This window comes from Rissa tridactyla, chromosome 6 (genome assembly GCF_028500815.1).
Source record: "Rissa tridactyla isolate bRisTri1 chromosome 6, bRisTri1.patW.cur.20221130, whole genome shotgun sequence".
Lineage (NCBI taxonomy): Eukaryota > Metazoa > Chordata > Aves > Charadriiformes > Laridae > Rissa > Rissa tridactyla.
In genome coordinates, this window is record NC_071471.1 from 14,220,752 (window position 1) to 14,234,757 (window position 14,006).

The following is a 14,006-nucleotide window of genomic DNA, read 5'->3' on the forward strand; positions in this document are numbered from 1 at the left end:
TGATCTGAGAGGAAACAGATGTGTATCTAAACCAGAAAATTAAACAGCTGCCTTAGATTCATTCAGCCCTTTTGGATTTTACAACATTTTCCAGTTTTTAAACACCCACGTTTTTGTTTCCAGATCACCATTCGTTGAAACCTCTCTCTTCAATCTACCACATTTTACAGGATTATGCCACTTCTTCAGTACTTCCAGCCTCAAAGGAATTCCTGGCACCTCACCTGCTCCGCCTATCGCTAAGACTGGCAATAACCCCTAAAATGGCAAAGCTCTTACCCGCCCCCCAAGCCCCAGGAAATCCTCCCGACCTAAAATGTCAAACACCAGGAGCCTGCATCACTCCAAAAGCAGTTTATGCCCCATTATCCTGACACATACTGAGGGTTCCTACAAGCCACTCCCCGCAGCTCACTGAAATCGCAGAGTTTCTACTACCTCCTTTGGTTGTTCTTCAGACATTTTCTCTGCCTAATTTTTGCTCTTTTGCCAAACTAGGCTCCTGTAAGGAATATGCAATAACAAAAGAAGAAAAAACAGACTTCTTTACCCTCCCTATATTCAAACTCTGCCGGTAAGCAGATCACGACTGGTGTTTGCTATTAAATAACCATTTTATTCTAACCTTCAATTTGTGACGACGTGTACATTCCCAAAATCACCAGATCCCTTGATCGTTACCCACAGTTCTTCCCCTTCATTGGCCACTACTGGAATTGAGGTGGAAGCCCTGAAGTCCAGGCTTGTGGACTGGAACACCTGGAAGGAACAGCTTTTGCCTCTCTCCCCCTGAAGCACACCAGCACCAGACCAGATCACTGCTGGGGGGGCTGGGAATCCACTGGGAGGGAAAGCAGAGCAGCCCCTTCCCATGACAGTTCCCACACTCCACCAAAAAGAAAAAAAAAAAAAAGCCAAAAAAAGACAAGAATGTGTTTTGAAAAATGAGAGTATCAGACAAGAAGCACGGAAGCCCAGCTTCCTCCCACCACCTCTGCCGCTTGCACTGGCCCTGGGGCTCACTCCGTGCCACCAAGCTGGCAGGAGACTAGTCCAGCAGCAAAAAGCAAAGGATTTTCTGACAGCTTCGGGTACCGACCAGCCCAACAAAAAGTCAGATCAAGGGCAGCTGATGAAGGAGGAACACAAAGAACGACCTGTCCTTTTGGTGGCATCAAGCTATCAGATTGTTTCTGACCTTCTCAAACTGCTTCCTTACTACTTCTTCCACAACTTACTAATAAAAATCAGCATTTTTAAAAATAGATGCCTTAAGTATCTTGTAAGTACATCTATACCTTGAGCATTTCTACTATTCAAGTTACTCTGATTAAAAAAAAACAACCAACCAACCAAAAGACCTGACTACCATATTAAATCATTGCTGACCAGGCACATACCAAGTAATCACCACCACCATTAACTAATTCACACAACGAGACTCACTACTTTTCCCTTTAACTAGTCTTCTTTCCAGCCCTCCCATGCCTGAATCACATGCACTCCAGTGAGCAAAATTTCAATGAAGGAAAACACAATAAAAGCGACTTGGAAAAACGTGGCAATTATTACAGCATACCGATGGTATCTCAAGTGTGTTCCAGTATTCGAAGTATTAGTAGCACCTAATAACTTAGAGCCTCTTCAGTTAAAAAGAGCTTCCGGAGTTTAATCCCACTATGGACTATAAACTCTGAAAGAGAATTTGAGCGGGGATTTTCTTTCTTTCCCTTCTTTTTTTCACACCCCTCTCCCTTTTTAAACTGTGACATAAACCAGTTTCAGTTTGCTTTGCTGCTGAAATAGCAAGTCCCATTACTTGCGAAAGCCCCTGGTATTTCTTCTCCATCCCCAATGCTGACACTAGGACTCGTGGCTCCACAATCCAGTCAAGCCTGCAAAGCAACGCAGCTGGAAACGGAATCGGGACAAAAAAAATAAATCAGCTGATTTAATTCCCAGATCCGACTGGCTGTCCAAACACTAGTATAAGGGAGAAAGCAGAACACGTTTTCAGGAGCACAATTCTTGTTGGCAGCGTGGACTTGGAGCAGCTCAACAGACAGTCAGAAAGTCATATCCTAGATTCTTTATCCAAACGCTGCTGCTACTCTGCAGAGACTTGAGCGCTTCCCGCTTCAAAAAGTAGAAAAGCCATTGACTCGGTAAAATAGAAGCCTTAAGTAAGCCAAAAATGTCATAAATAACACTAGCAAGAGCATTAGAAAAGCCGCTCCCTCATCTAGTCTGAAATAGCAGGTTGTAGCTCTGTGCTCTTCTCTCTTAATTTTACAAACGCCTACATTGCGTACAACTTGCCTATTTATGACTCACAAAAGTTCAGACATAACTCATTGTAAGCCTTGCTGAAGACTGTCTGCACGGGATTTTATTTTTGTAAATAAAAGTATAGAAAAGGGAAGAACAGGGAAGCAGGAAGAATGGGAAAGTACAGACTAGGAAGTAGGTGGGATAGCAATTGCTGTCCTATCACACCCTGCACAGTTACCTTTCCAAAAGACTTTGCTCGAAAGGTCTTCGTGTTTCCACTCCTTCTGATTGGAAATACAGCGCAGGTTATCCTGCCACACTTTTACTAAAGGTCGGCTGCCGTCTTGAACTGCTTTTCAGTGGACTCGCACAACAGCAATTCAATCAACCTTTTATAAAAAAAACTAACCCACAGAAATCCACCTTGAGCAAGTCAGAACTAAGAGTTCCTCCCCAACAACACAGCAGTTGTAAGAACGACGTGAAGACACCAACGGAGAGGGAAGACCGGGGGCGGCACGAGCCTATTCTCTAATCCCTGTCTTTCAGCATTCATTCCCATGCAGCATTTTTAACCTCCCGCAGACCAAGTTCTCCTAACCTCAGCTCCATGGAAGGACAAACACTTGCACTATTAAAGCTTCTTACAGGGAATCTGAAAGAGAAAAGGCCCTACCCAAAGCAAGACACTCCAATTTCCTGCTCAGAATTGTTACCTTCTCTTCAAAATGGATTTTTTGCCACCTCCAGTGAAGGCTAAAACTTCAAACTACTCATCACCTCCACAACTCCTGCTGAGGCTGCGAGAAGTTCAAAAAGTACAGGCTGATGAGGGAAAAAAGCACCCAAACCACAGCGCTGACCCCGGCACTGCACTTCTCTCTAAAAACTAAACACCTCGAAGGAAAACAAGACTCATTTCCCAAAGGAAAAACACCCCGACCCCGACGCCGCCGCCGGGGCCACGGCGGGCCCTTCCCGCGGCGGCTCCTCCCCTCGGGCCGCGGCGCCGCCCGGAGAGGGGCGGCGGAGGGAGGGATGGAGGGGAGTGCGGGCTGTCCCGGCCGGGCAGCGCACTCAGGCTCCGTGTATTACCCGCTCGCCGTAGTTCTGCTCCCCGCTGTCGCTCATCGTCCCGCCGCTCCCCGCCACCGGCACCGCCGACCCGACCCGACCCGACCCGACCGTCCCCGGCGCCAGCGCCCTCCGCAGAGGAAGTGACGCCGCCCCGCCGGCGCGCGGGCCCCCGCGCCAGGCCCCGCCTCCCCCGCCGCCGGCCCTGAGGGGAGGCCCCGGCCCGCGGCGGCCCTGGCGGGAGGCCGTGGCGGCTGGCGGCGGGCGCCGGGGGTGGCCCCCTCCTGCCCGGGCTCGGGAGCTGCTGGGGGCCGGGGGGGCGGAACCCGACGAGCGGCCCCTTCAGAGACAGCTCCGGTGCCCGGTGGAGCTGGTCCTGCCCGCCCGAGCGGGGCCAAGGCCAGGATCCTGTCTTTCATGGAAGCAGAGAAGGGTTTGGCTTGGAAGGGACCTTCAAGCCCACCCAGTGCCACCCCCTGCCCTGGGCAGGGACACCTCCCACCAGCCCAGGCTGCTCCCAGCCCCGTCCAACCTGGCCTTGAACCCCTCCAGGGATGGGGCAGCCACAGCTTCTCTGGGCAGCCTGGGCCAGCGTCCCACCACCCTCACAGCCAAGAATTGCTTCCTCACATCTCATCTAAATCTCCCCTCTTCCAGTGAAAAACCGTTCCCCCTCATCCCATGGCTCGTCCCCTCCAAAAGGCCATTTCCTAAGGAGAAGCGAGGCCCAGCTCCCACCCAACTGCTCGTGCAGAGCACAGTGTTAACAGGCTGTTGCTCCCCAGGGGCTGCTCTCAGAGAACCTCCTTGGGGCACAAGGACACGAGCCCCGGCTGAAGGGCCAGAGCCCAGGAGGTGACCCTGTAGACAGAGGGGACGGTGGCTGCTACGCCTACCATTTCCCACCGCCTCAGACGCAGAGGCTTTCAGCAGCCACCAGCGCTGCCAAGCGACCAGCAGCAGGGATCCCGTGACGGAGGACGGGGGACAAAATCCTGCTTTTGTACTCAGCAGAGCACAGGGTCAGCCTCAAAACTGCAGCCCCCAGATGGCGAGAACCCAAGGGAAGGGGAAAGGACACTTCAAGCATTCAGCTACTGCGTCCTAGCGGTAATAAACAGCTAAAATCTTCCACGTCCTCCGGGAGCCCGGGAAGATGAAGTATCTCATGGAGGAACAAACCACGACAAATGGCCTTTGCAATAGTTCTTCCTTTGGAGAACCTCCTCTGATTTGGGGACGGATTAAGCTCATCACTTTGAAAGCAGAGAGCGATGTGGCTGCTGACCCGCACCACAGCCAAACCACCGCGTCAGCCGGCCCAGGAGAGCAGACCTTCAGGCGAGGAGCAGCACCGGGAAGGCTGATCCCACCCACGGCGACAGAGGGCATGGCCCCAAAATCACCAGCTTTCCCCCAAAGCTGAGGAGAGGAGAGACCGCATCACCGGGCAGGAATCACCTCACATGATGGTAACTGCCATTACAGAAACAACACCACACGGTCATTTGTACAAACGTTCCAACACGGGGCTTCCAAACCACCTCTTGGGCAATTTTTCCTCTGCGATGGTCAAGGAAAGACCTGAAATCCCACTCCAGCTCCGGAGTGTAAGCTAGAGGGGGGAGAAAAATGAAAGAAAGTGGGAAACACCATGTTTAAACTGATCTAGCTGGGTCTGAGCGTAACAGAGCGAGGATCGACACAAGCTCTTCATTGGGCAGACGCCTGGAGGCAGCGCCTGCGGCAGAGCAGCAATAATCTCCTACTTGGCTGTTACTGGGATTCTCGCTGCTGAACAACGTCCTGGTTGTCCCTTCAGCATTTTGGGACAATCGCTTGGAGGTTCTGGTGCTCTGATACCCAGCCTGGCCAGAGTCGTCTTCCTCCATAGACTGTGAGTGAGCTAAAACCCACATTGATATGTCAACCTTATTTTCAAAGACAAAAAAACCCTAAATCACTCTCATTACCAGATCAAGTTTCATTCCAGTAAGGCTCTTTAAATAATTTAAATATTTATTTTAATAAAAATAAATAAATACTTCTCTTTTCACATTATAAAACTCCCTGGAGAAAGAAAAAAACCAAACCAACCCCAACCACAGGGGTTTCTCTCGCAAATCAAAAGATGGTAAATGCTTTCTTCTGATGGTCATCACAAATCCACTTGTAGGCATCAAGTAGATGGTAGATTATTCCAGAAACAGAAGAAAACTCTCTTTGAGGAAACAGTAGTTCAGCACCTTGTTGTTGGGAAGAGAAGTTCAGCTCACACAACTGTTGCCACCACCAGATGAGTCCCATTTGTCCATAACGTGACCACGTGTGCTGTGAGAGAAGTTCCACTCGTGCAATGTCACCACCACCAGATGAGTCCCATTCGTCCAGAACGCGGCCACGTGCGCTGCGAGGTGTGAGCAGCCCTCTCTGCGATGGAAGTTCACAGCATTTGTTGTTAACCATTTCCTTGCCCAGGTGACGCCAACCTTTCCAGCTTGTGCTTAAGGTGTGTTAGCTAATTTCAAGGAGAGTTACTGTCTCCAAAATAGGGGCAGGCGGGGGGGGAAATAACAATCTTAACCACTACTACTTAACCTAAAGAGAAAAACTTGTGTGCCTGCTGCTATTTCAAATGAGGTAGTAGAAAAGTAACTAAAAGAAGAGGTAGTCACCCAAAGGTGATGACAGTGTTACTCTGGTAGCGCATGCCTCACAGCAGCTCTTGATGGAGTATTTCCCAGACCATCCTCTCGCGGAAATAAGGCATGTGGATCTGAAAAGAAAAGAAAACTCCATGAAATGCACATCATGGCAGAAAGAGACACAAAATACGCAGAAACGCCCAGTTACTTCCTTAATATACACTTCCTTTTAAGAACCGCCAACGCTTGCCCTTCCGGTACAACCTGGCTTTCACCCGCACAGCTCCTAAGAGGGTGACATGCCACTAAAACCAGATCTCCTTGACCACACAACAGCTCACAAGCACTTTCACAGAAGAGCACTGCCTTGGAAAAGAACCAGTGTCTTCACTGGTCAAAGGCTGAGACCCATTTCTCCCAAAGATCCCAAGGCCAGATCCCACAAACCCCCTGGCTCCAGTACCTCGCCCAAGAGGAATCTCACTGGGAGCAGATACCGGACGCCAGGATGGAGAACACAGCTCTGCCCTGCTGAGGCCACTTGGAAGTTGCAGCCCAGCCACTATCTCCCAAGAACGGAGAGAGGTACAAAACCTCAGCCGCTGCGCCAGATGCAATTAACAGCCGCTGCGTAACTTCCCTGGCTCTTGTCTCTGTGCGAAAGGGGCTGGAGCTGTTTAGAACCTTCACTCACCTGTGTAAAGGTCAGCGGTTTCTCTCTCGAGATGTAATCTGCGTATTTGCAGATGAAAACGCCGCAGTCGCTTCCGTTTGATTGCTGAGGGATTTCCTAACAAATGCAAAGAAGATGGAGAATTTGCCTCTATCTTCAAGGAAAAGCAACTTGGAAGCAGCACCCATTACCAAAAATACCCTAACCAGACACTCCTGAACTTGCACCATCCCCAGTAACCGCTCCCCAACACAAGGAACAGACCCCAGGAACTGCACATCATCCCTGCCGTCGGCTTCCTACGCTCGGATGTTACAAGCCAAATTCCTGGCAGGCTGATAAGGGACAGCAGGCTTCCTCCCTGCAAGGTGTCTGGAGGTTTCTACAGTGTCTTTCTGAAGTGACATCCCTTAAATCGAGGCTTTCGGTGCTGCTTTTCACTATTGCTGAGAAACATCAGCCCAAGCCCTTGCTTTGTCATGTGCCAGGATTTGGGCTGCAAACAAGCAGCCCACGTTCTCTGACAACTGCTAAAGAGACTTGAAATTTGACTTGTGAAATGGGGGCAAAGCCAAATTCACCTTCACGTGGCAGAGGAATTAAAAAAAACCCAACAAAGTATTCGGCCAGCAAGGAGAGGCACTGCTCAAAGATTTCATCCCAGCACTGTTTCCTGGTCCACTTGCAGCCCCATGTGGGACCAGAAGAAGATGCTTATGGCTGTTCTCTGAAGTCCTGGCCTTATGAGAAAGCGTTAAGAGCTTCGTGACAAGGAGTTCTAGTTCACATTTCAAGTGCAAGCAGTGCTCACTCACATGTGGCTTCATGCTGTGAACAGTCCACTCCGAAACACTCAGCTTCACGTGTCTTTTTTCACGGCTCTCCTCTTGCAGGTATTTGCTGTTGAAAACAAAAGAAAAACCACTCTTCATCGCTGTAATTTAGGCCGAGAAAAAAAGAGCTGCTGAAAGATCACAGGAAGATGAATGGCAGGAGAGTAAACATGTCAGAGGATCCTCACAGCAGCTGATTTCAGGCATTTGGAGGAAAAATCCAAATCTTAAATTTACAAACGCTGCGAGAGGCTGCGAGCTAACCATCAGGAATGAGACCAACAATTCCGACAATTCCAAATAAGGTCATTGCTTAGCAGAGGTCAAAAAACCCCAAATCCCATGTTATCAGAGGAAGAAGAGAAAAACCAAGCAAGGAACCCTAATGTCGTCAGCCCACCACGTGCCTGAATCCCACAGACTGCGTGCGCCTCCGGAAGGACAAATACAAAAGCTTTTGGGCCAGCACCTCTGGCTGAGGAAGTTTCCAGGCCAGCAGTTGCTGGAAAAAAGGACTGGATGCAGACCTGTTCTTATAGCCTTTCCCAGGCACCTGCTCTTAACTGTTCAGGACAGCACCGGACTAAACCAACGCTTGGTTTGTCTCTGCGGGGCCGCTCTCCTTGCTCTTGGGCTACAAAGCTGCTGGATTAAGGGGTTTTACTACCTCTGCATCAGTGGCAGAGACTTCTAAGGACGCCTGCTTGCACAACAGGAAAACCTGTCCCCGTTACGTTGGAGAGGTGTGCGTGCCAGCTGACACAGCTGCAAAAGCTGGCTACACGGTATCTGTCTTGAACGAGAATGTCAGAATTACAAAGAGCACCCAGCGGTATCCTCAAACACTTCTGCCCTCAAATTCTTCCCTTTCGTCAATAGCCCCATTTTATTGATCACTAACAAGGTTGGTGCCCGTGTGCCACGGGGCTACCATGTCTTTGTCTGTGCTATAGGGGGAAGGTGGCAGAACCCAGGCATCCAAGACGCTGGGTGGAGGGGACGATGTGACACTAGGGAAGGAGTCACTGTCAGACAACTCGCAGCAAGCGAATCCAAGATTTCTGGTTTGTTATCTACAAAACATGTGGAAACTTGCCGTCGTGTCACAGGGGCAAAACCCAAAACGTTCTCCTCATTCACAACACAAAAGCACTGACTGAGCAGTTACTTACAGCAAAGTCTCACAAATCTTGTCCCCTCCTTCTTGTCCCCGGGAGTCAAAGTATTTGACGGTCTTCTTTCTGGTGTCTATGACCTGTTATTCAAAGGTGACTGTTAGACAAAGCACCACCTTGTGCTGCACAAACCTCCATGACTTTTCTTGCTAGCTTTTTCTCCCCACCCAACTCTAAATAACAAGCCCGTTTGACTCACCGCTAGTGCCCAGTGCAAGCTCAAGTTAATGGGCACGAAGATGATGTCCTTCTGGAAGACATCCACGCGTCTGGTCAATCTTCTTACTGTCCTGTAGCCCCCAGAAGCTAGTTTTTCATAAAACAAGGAACTAAAAGCGTGGACTGATGGATATCCTGCCTTCTTACTTCTCTCCATCACAAGACCCATGTAGAAATTAATGACCTGTACCACAAAGAGTAAACTGGAGATGTAAAATCAGACGCTAGCTTACCAAACGAAAAATACAGCCACATCTCTTTTCTGGCCACCCTGAAGTACGCAGCTGAGAGAACTCCAGCCTCAGCTGTCAGCTTTTGTTGAGAGAACTTCGCACTTGGTTACAGTTGGTTATCAAACTGCAGTTTGATAAAAACACCTGCCACCCACTCCAAGAACCTGGACTAACTCCTGGAAGCACATAACACAACAAGTAAAGGAACTGTCAGGAACACTGGACCCTCAAGTACCTAAAATAAGAACTGCACAGAGATTTCTAGCCTCTGCAGTGCAGGTCATCAAATAACTTTGAAAAGTACACGGTGAAGGGGTATTTTTAAAGAAATGCTCAATTAGAAGATCCCTGTGCTGCAGCTAGTTTTACCTCATCATTTAGCCAGCAACCGTTCCTTAAGGTGTGGATGTCCTCACGAGTCACCTTTAGGTTGAAGGCACTGCTCAGGATCTCCTCTGGCTCACCTTTGCCTAATGCGGCAACGACCTCTCTCTCCATGGCCTGAAATGGACAATTAAATGGGGAAGGACTTGTGCAACAGAGCGTTGAGTATGCCAACCTGTGGGCAGCTTTCAACTCAAACACGGCCTGGAAATGAAGCTCAGGTGACAGAGGAACTGCCTTTGCCAGCTTTCGGCTAGGTTAGCAATCGCCCTTTTTGGTTGGTTGGTTGGTTGGTTTCAGCATCCTGACTTGCAACTTCAGGGCCCAGGTTTGCCTCAATTTGTTTTCACCAAGGAAGCTGAGACAAAACGCAGGGACGAGCAAACACACAGCAAACGCCTTTCCCATGCGATGCTGCAGCCCTCGCAACGCTGAGGTTTAAGGCAACCGCAGCAGGCATTCTCCATGCCAAGGCAGCTACGTCAGGAGCCTGAAAGAATGGGAAGGTGGGGGAACTTCAAGGGAGCTGAAGTACCAGCAAAGGGGGAAACCGAGGCAGCTACACTGCAGTCAGGCAATCGGGAGTCCAGGCTGTGCATGCAGCTGGTTGTCATTTGCAGGTTTCCATGCAAAGGAAATTCTGCTTAGGGAATGCAAAGCAACCACTGGGTCTGTTAGTATAAAATACTCTGAACTGCCAGAGCATCTTCTTCTCGGTTGAACGTGGGCTAGCAGGATAAAAAACCCCTGGTTTTCCTTGTACTGAGCATCACCCCGCAGACGTTGTAAACTCTGGACTTGCTAGCCCTTTCCAAGTCAATCCTCAAGAGGCAAAAAAGGGGGCGCTCGATCAGACTGCAACTCCCAAGAATAAAAGCGGCCAACACTCAGACAAGCAGGGGAGGCTGTTGTTAAACGTGGACTCCTTTTTGTCCGAGTAACAGAAGCCCCACCAACCCTTAGGTTAGCACAACTGAAGGAGTGCGTGGAGCATAAGATGCTTAAATCCTTTCAATCCTTCAAACCAGCTTTAGTGCTGACCTTTGCACTGGGAAGTCACAGCTGCAGACACTCCCTAACAGCTTAAATGCAAGTTCTTCAGATTTCAAAAAGCCTGAAGAACCACCTGTAACAAATGGAGTTCCTTGCAGCTGTTTCACAGCCTTCTCTTTTGTCAAACAGCCTGTCAGCTACGGTACCTCTGTGAGTGGAGTAAAGTCTTTTCCTATTCTTCTCAGCCTTATGACTTTCTTTCCTTTCACGGCAAGGGCGGGTGACTTTTTGGCCTGGGCGGGTGCCAGAGGTACTTGGCATAACACACCTTCTGCGATCTGAGCTCCACGCTGTTCCTGTGAGACAAAAGGACGTCAAGCTACCAATCCAGCACAGATTTTTTTGCTAGGGGATAGCACAGAAAATCTTGCTCATGTCTAAAACTGGAAGGGCTTTTGTACACGCATCTAACCAGCCGACTCCAAAGTTACTTTTTGTCGAGGACTGCATCCCAACTGCGCACCCATGTAGTGCTGCACTCAAAACTAAACGGAGGCAAGAGAGGCAGGAAGTTAGTTTGGCTTGGAGTAGCGTTAAGAACCCCAGAAAAGCCTCCGCAGGTAGGTATCAGGTTGAGATGGAGATTAATAGCTCTGATTTCCAGGACTAAAATTTAATTTTGATCTCAATCCTGACCAGAGACGAAAGTCAAAGAGATGTACTTCCTATCTCACAAAACAAGACACCACTAAAGATACCACAGTCCAGCTCTGCAGGTCAACCAAGCCTGTGCAGTAAAGACTCTGAGGCTGTACCCAACACATCAAAGGGGAAGAAGAAAAATAGTATAGGGTAGTGCGCTCATCATAGTCCAGAAACAAAATGAACGGCAGCGGGAAACCCTCTGTGATCGTGCTACTCAACAAATCATGCTCCCGCTTCCCTTGGGAAAAACGACCTGGACGAATACAGATATTGTTGAGGAAGTAATGAAAGGGAGGAGCGCAAAAATTTCTGATCACAACCAGATACATTTTCCTAAAAAATGAAATCATGAATAACACAAGCTTACCCCTGCAACTGCAACAGCTTGTTTCACCGCTCCGTCCTCTTCCAGACATTCTTCTGCTGGTGGGGAGCCCCTGCGAGGAGCGGGAGAGAGAAAGAGAGAGAGCAGTGAGCTGTGGACCTGTACTGTCCCACGGAATTCTCAAGAATTCACCTTCTGGACAAGAAATGCTTTTTCAAGGCTCCTGCTGACTACAGCCTCGGTTGCACCCCTGTGACAGCATCGTCTCCGCTTCCAGCACGGTTCTTTCGGAGCAGCCAGACTGGCATAGAAGGAAGCGCTGGAGGCTTTGTAAATTCCTTCCCACCTCCCTGTGCAAGACTCCTTTGGTTTCTCTTGATCAGTTTCATTATTTGGAAAACAGGGAAGCAACCAGCACTTCCTCTGTCAAGTGCTCTGGGATCTACTGGGAATAAATGCTGCGTGCTAGGGCTTATACTGCAAGGTATAACATGAACACCCGCAACTCTACCTGCAGCCACATACAGTTAGCTTACGGGAACTAAGACCAGCACAGGGAACTAAAAATGGGACACCTACAGGATATTTACTTGCCTCCTATAGGCTAGTCAAGAGAGTGACTGTCCCCATTTGGAGAGGATTACCAGTAAAACCACACAGACTCTGAAGAGCAAACAAATACGCAGACAGTAAAGATGTCTGTATATATGTGCCTTCCTCAAAACCGATAATTTGACTTGTCACCAAAGACCCCCTTTTTCAGGAGGGAGACCTACAACAGACTCTCACAGTATTCTCCACTTTCAGTCCAGCAGGGGAAGAGCAGGTATTCACAAGCTTCATCAAATGACTTCACTGAGTAGTTAAATCCACAAAAAAAGGCAAGAAAATGTTCCTTTTACTTCAACCCGTCATACTCTATCCGTTCCTTTATTTCCTTCTCTCCCCTCACGCTCAGGTGACCCACTGACAATTCCAGCACACAACAGTGCCGCACGGCTAAAGAGAGCGCTAGTGTTTAAAGCGGGGAGAAGAACAGGCACGGAAAGAGACACGCACACAGAGCCAAAAGAAACAAGAACCGTGATGAAAAGAGACTCTACCTGGTCACAACATCTCCCTGAGACAGCTCTGGGCAGCAAACACCTACCAATTTGATACCTGCACAGAAAAGCAGTAGTATTAAAAAAATAAGTCAACTTTCGATTGCCATCAGATGTACGTAGCTCTCCGTTTCTGAGGAATAAATAAAAAAAATACATTTAAATGACGACTGTACGGTTAGGAAGTTTGAACTCTGGCAAGCAGTGTGAACTTTGAATATCATGTGGGAGTGTATAGGAAATGCCCTATTTTCATTTGAAGTCTACCTACAAACTGGAAGGGATTTGAATCATGGGGATACTCACCAGTCCTTAGCGTTGGATATGGAGAAACATCTCCTCCTCCTTTTGTTTCTTCCGGGTCACTCATCACAGGTTCCTTGGAATAGGCTTCAACCCTTTGGTGCAGCAAAAACAACAGAGGAGAATCACAATTTTTATACACAGGGCGTTTGTTATCAGTACACACCAATTCACATTTAAAGGTTTACAACCTTTAGATGAAGACCTGCTGTCTTCAACTAGCTCATGGGAAAGTACAGAGAAGTCAAAGCGAAAATCAGAACAACTGCCTTGAAGATACACTGCTGTTTGTCACCTCAGCCTCTTCTCAAGTTCTACACTTCCTCTTACCACAGACCTTTAATCTTTATCTAATCTCCTGTGTCTATGAAGTATCTGGATTTAAAGAAAAAGCTTAAAATCAGTCGGGGGAGAAAAAACCAAAAAAGCAGCTGGAGACCTCCCTTAGTACAGCAGCCTGAGGGAGTTCCAGGCTACCTTGGAGGAATATTGCTCTGTGGACACAAATACAAATGTTAGGCAATACGGAGGAAGTTCAACAACAAAAGAGAAAGGCAATAAACCTTTCGGAGAAGAACTCCAAGAAAACGGAAGGATTTTTACCTCAGACGCGGAATTGTCTTGTCACAAAGGGACAGTGAGCGTAAGGCATCGATAACTACAAAAAGAAATTGAAGGGTTTTATGAGTTTACAGTCAAGAGCTTCACAAAAGAAAACTTGTCATTTTCTCTCCTACATCATAATATTATTTGTGTTATGTCACTTGAGGAGAGTTTCAGAGTTTCATACTGGCAACTACAGAAAGTTGTGCACACAAGGGATTGCCAGCCAAAACCCGAAATAAAAAAGGGTTATCAGGACCTACTACCCATAATCAGCTTTTCAAACTACTGACTTCTGGCAAGCCAACAGTGGACATATCAGAACTGAAGGACTGCATCCAAGGCAGCTCGTCCACTGAGATGACAAGATCAACGCCTGGCTCCACTCCAGAGGCAATGCAAGGATGCAGGCAGGAATCAGAGCTCACACTCAAGTATTCCCAGACGCTGCCTAGTATTGTGCCTGC